Genomic DNA, 5,290 nt, shown 5'->3' with positions numbered 1-5,290 from the left:
AATAATGTATGAGCTTTTTTTTTTTTTTGATTACTCAAATGAATTTATCACATCTGTGGTTGTGTAATGATCATCACAATCCAATTTCACAGGATTTCCATCCCACAACCCAAGCACATCCCCCCACTCCCCAAACTGTCTCCTCCAGAGACCATAAGTTTTTCAATGTCTCTGAGTCAGCATCTGTTCTGCAAAGAAGTTCAATCTGTCCTTTTTCAGATTCCACATGTCAGTGAAAGCATTTGATGTTGGTGTCTCATCGTATGGCTGACTTCACTTAGCATGATAATTTCTAGGTCCATCCATGTTACTAAAAATGACATTATTTCGTTCATTTTAATGGCTGAGTAATACTCCATTGTGTATATGTACCACATCTTCTTCATCCACTCCTCTGTCGATGGACATCTAGGTTGTTTCCATCTTGGCTATTGAAAAGAGTGCTGCAATGAACATTGCAGTACATGTGTCTTTGCAAGTCATGGTTTTCTCTGGATGGGTGCCCAGGAGTGGGATTGCTAGATCAAATAGTAGTTCTATGTTTAGTTTTCTAAGGAATCTCCATACTGCTTTCCACAGAGGTTGCACCAGTTTACAATCCCACCAGCAGTGTACTAGGGTTCCTTTTTCTCCACACCCTCTCCAGCACTTCTTGTTTGTAGACTTTTGGAGGATGGCCATTCTGGCTGGTGTAAGGTGGTACCTCAGACTGGTTTTGATTTGCATTTCTCTAATAATGAGTGATGTTGAACATCTTTTCATGTGTTTTTTGGCCACCTGTATGTCTTTGGAAAATTGTCTGTTTAGATCTTCTGCCCATTTTTTGGACAAGGTTGTTTGTTTTTTTGGTATGGAGCTGCAGAAGGTGTTTATAAATTTTGGAGATGAATCCCTTGTCAGTCGATTCAGTTGCAAAGATTTTCTCCCATTCTGTGGGTTGTCTTTTTGTGTTGTTTAGGGTTTCCTTTGCTGTGCAGAAACTTTCAAGTTTGATTAGATCCCATTTTTTTATTTCTGATTTGACTGTCAATACTCTAAGAGGTGGATCTGAGAAGATGTTGCTGTCGTTTGTGTCAGAGAGTGTTTGGCCTATGTTTTCCTCTAAGAGTTTTATAATGTCTGATCATATCTAGGTCTTTAATCCATTTGGAGTTGATTTTTGTGTATGGTGTTAGGGAGTGTTCTCATTTCATTCTTTTCCATGTGACTGTCCAGTTTTCCCAGCACCACTTATTGAACAAGCTGTCCTTTCTCCATTGTATATCCTTGCCTCCTTTGTCATAGATGAGTTGGCTGTAGGTGTGTGGGTTGAATTATGGGCTTTCTATCCTGTTCCACTGATCTACATTTCTGTCTTTGTGCCAGTACCATATGGTTTTGAAGACTGTTGCTTTGTAGTATAGTCTGAAGTCCAGGAGCCTGATGCCTCCAGCTCCATTTTTCTTTTTCAGTATGTCTTTGGCTATTCTGGGTCTGTTGTGTTTCCAAACTTTAAACTATTTTGTTCAAGTTCTGTGAAAAATGTCCTTGGTAATTTGATAGGGATTGCATTGAATCTGTAGATTGCCTTGGGTAGTATAGTCATTTTGATAATATTGACTTTTTCAAATCCATGAGCATGGTATTTCTTTCCATCTATTTGTGTCATCTTTGATTTCTTTCATCAGTGTCTTATAGTTTTCAGAGTACAGGTCTTTTGTCTCTTTAGGTAGGTTTAACTCCTAGGTATTTTATTCTTTTGGATGTGATGGTAAATGGGATTGCTTCCCTAATTTCTCTTTCTGCTCTTTCATTGTTAGTGTATTGAAATGCTGTTGATTTCTGTGTATTAATTTTGTATCCTGTGACTTTGCCAAATTCATGGGTAAGCTCTGTTTTCTGGTAGAGTCTTTAGGATTCTCTAGGTATAGTATCATGTCATGTGCAAACATTGATAGTTTTACTTCTTCCTTTCCAATTTGGATTCCTTTTATTTCTTTTACTTCTATGATTGCCATAGGACAATGATGCATGTACTTTAACTTTCCAGAATCGCCCTGCCGGTGGAGATCCGCATCCAGCCCTTGGCTGCTTTGCTCTATACAAGTCAGGACCCACCTCCCTGGCAGTGGATGGTGGCCAAGTGAACAGAAGACCAGCCCATGGGCTGCACTTGTCAGGAAGCCTCCAGCTGCTGAACTGATTAAAAATTAGGTCTCATGGTGGGTGTGACCCTAAGAATTGAACCCATGGAGGCAACTACACAGAATGTTTTCCATTGTGAACTGTGGAAATGCACTGGAGACTACAGGGCAAAGAAAATTGAAAAATTCCTGATACTCTGCCCCATACAGAAGGGGCAGAGTTTAGAGACCCCAAGAAACAGAATAGTTGGGAAAGGCTGTTCCTTGAGCAAAGCACTTCCTCCTAGTGCTCAGAGGTTTTCTCCTGGGCTGCATTTTGCTTCACCTCAGAGTTTGCAGTGACATCACACTCTAACATCCCATTATCTGGATAGACCAAGTTTATCCATTTACCCACTGAAGGACATCTCTGTTGCTTCCTTGTTTGGGCAGTTATTATTAATAAAGCTGCTGTAGACATCTGTATGCATGTTTTTGTTTGGATATAAGTTTTCAGTTCCTTTGAGTAAATGGAGCATGTTTGCTGGATCACATGGTAAAAGTATGTTTAGTTTTATGAGAAACCACCAAACTGTCTTACACAGTGGCTGTGCCATTCTCCTTTTCCACCAGCAATGATGAGAGTTCCTGTTGCTCCACATCCTCACTAGCATTTGGTGTTGTCAGAGTTCTGGATTTTTGCTATTCTAATATGTGTGTGGTGGGATCTCATTATTTTAATTTTTATTTCCCGGATGCCGTATGACACAGAACATCTTTTATATTCTTATCTTCCATCTCGATAAATTTTAATTTCTAAAATGTAAGGGGAAAAAAGTTATTTTGGTTAAAGTTTTCTGGCAGATGGAAATAGTAACACGTGTTCATATGGCAAGTGATTTTACCTCTGAAACACTGATACAAAAACTCCACAAATATCTGCAGTAGGAGTTGCCATAGGAAGATGCAGCATGTTAAGCTCCAAGTAGTTTGGCTTTGACTGATGGTGAGGGGCTCCTTTGGGTAAAGAAACACAGCACAATTATTTTCACCTTAGGCAAAAGTAGGCTTTCTCCAAAGTCTGTCCATGAAGGAACTGGGGTATTAAATAAAATATTCTTTTTCTTCAATAGGTCATCTCTTGATAAGTAGAATATATATTTATTTAAGTTATAAATGTATATATCTGCACATATATGCCACACGCACATACAAAAAATACACTGCCTCAAATTTATTCAAACTGGTTCAATGCTTCATTTCAATTCTTGTGACAAATGCTGGTTTACAAGAATTTTTGGTGTCATGTATAATCTATGGTCTAATGATCCAAGCTGATTGAATGTTGAGTCAGTAAGAATTTATTTCTTTTTATATGATGTTTACTTTTTTTGAAAGCAGATTTTTTTTTAAGAGAAAGAATGTAAATGTCACATATTTCAATTTAAAATGTAAAATGAGGAGTTCCCGTTCTGGCTCAGTGGTTAACAAATCCAGCTAGGAACCATGAGGTTTTGGGTTCAATCCCTGGACTCACTCAGTGGGTTACAGATCTGGCATTGCCATGAGCTGTGGTGTAGGTTGCAGACACGGCTCAGATCCTCAGATCCTGGTTTCCTAAGGCAGCACTCTTGGTCCCTGAGACCTTGAGTCCCCTGGTTCCCACTTTTAATTAAGATAAATGTCTCTGTGTCTTATTTTATGTTAACTTTTTCCTTAAGTTTCACAGCACCCCTTCTTCAACCCTCACCTGCTGAGCTGGTCTCACAGACTGTGTTGTATGTTTTGTTGTTGTTGAACTATATGAGCTGTTTGTACATTTTGGCAATTAGGCCCTTGTTGGTCACTTCATTTACAAATATTTTCTCCCAGTCTGTAGGTTGTCTTTTTGTTTTGTTTATGGTTTTCTTTGCTGTACAAAAGCTTGTAAGTTTCATTAGGTCCCATCTGTTTATTTTTACTTTCATTTCATTGCCTTGAGAGAGTGAACTAAGAAAACACTGGTAAGATGTCAGGGAATGTTTTTCCTATGTTCTCTTCTAGAAGTTTTATGGTATCATGTCTTCTTTTTTTTTTTTTTTGTCTTTTTAGGGCCGCACCCACAGCACACAGAGGTTCCCAGGCTAGGGGTCCAATCGGAGCTGTAGCCGCCGGCCTATGCCACAGCCACAGCAATGCCAGATTTGAGCTATATCCATGAGCTACACCACAGCTCACAGCAATGCCAGATCTGTAACCCACTGAGCGAAGCCAGGGATCCAACCCACAACCTCATAGTTCCTAGTCAGATTTGCTTCCACTGAACCGCAACAGGAACTCCCAGGTATCATGTCTTATATCTAAGTCTTTAAGCCATTTTGAGTTTATTTTCATTTATGGTAAGAAGGTGTGTTCTAACTTTATTGATTTATATGTAACTGTCCAGTTTTCCCAGTGCCACCTGCTGAAGAGATGGTCTTTTTCCCATTGTATATTCTTGTCTCCTTTGTCAAAAATTAATTAACTGTAGGTGTGTGGTTTATCTCTGGGCTCTCTGTTCTGTTCTGTATCCATATGTCTGTTTTTGTGCCAGTACCATGCTGTTTTGATTACTGTAGCTCTGTGGTACTATCTGAAATGTCAACTCTCTTTTAAATTCCATTCACATATTTTGGGAGTTCCCTTCATGGCTCAGCATTCAACGAACCTGACAAGAATCCATGAGGATCCAGGTTCAATCCCTGGCCTTTCTTGGTGGGTTGGGGATCTGGTGTTACTGTGAGCTCTAGGTTGCAGATGTGGGGTAAGTTGCAGACGTGGCTTGGATCCTGAGTTGCTGTGGCTGTGGCATAGGCCAGTGGCTGTAGCTCTAATTTGACCCTCGGGAACTTCCATATTTTTGTTTTTCTGGGTACAGCCTTTAAAAATAAAAAAGTGAAAAAAGTAAAAAAATTCCATGAAAACATTTTGCGTATTTCCACCTCTGCACATCTATTTTTGCTCTTCCCTCCAATAATAGGGCCAACCTCATTCCCTCCAACAATTAAAATAGAGTCTGGGTATCAGTTTTGCTACAAAGTTACCTGCATGATGTACAGTGTCTACACTGCTTTGTCATCAGACCACTTACTAAAACTGCTTACATTACTTGAACAATTACAGCTTCAATTTACTATAATTCAGGGACAAACATCTTTTTTTTTTTTTTT

The sequence above is a fragment of the Sus scrofa genome, chromosome 9 (genome assembly GCF_054392235.1).
Source record: "Sus scrofa isolate SSC_HxYL_T2T_F1_AM1 chromosome 9, Sscrofa_HxYL_maternal_Yorkshire_Landrace_v2.0, whole genome shotgun sequence".
Taxonomy (NCBI): domain Eukaryota; kingdom Metazoa; phylum Chordata; class Mammalia; order Artiodactyla; family Suidae; genus Sus; species Sus scrofa.
This window is presented reverse-complemented; position numbering follows the sequence as displayed.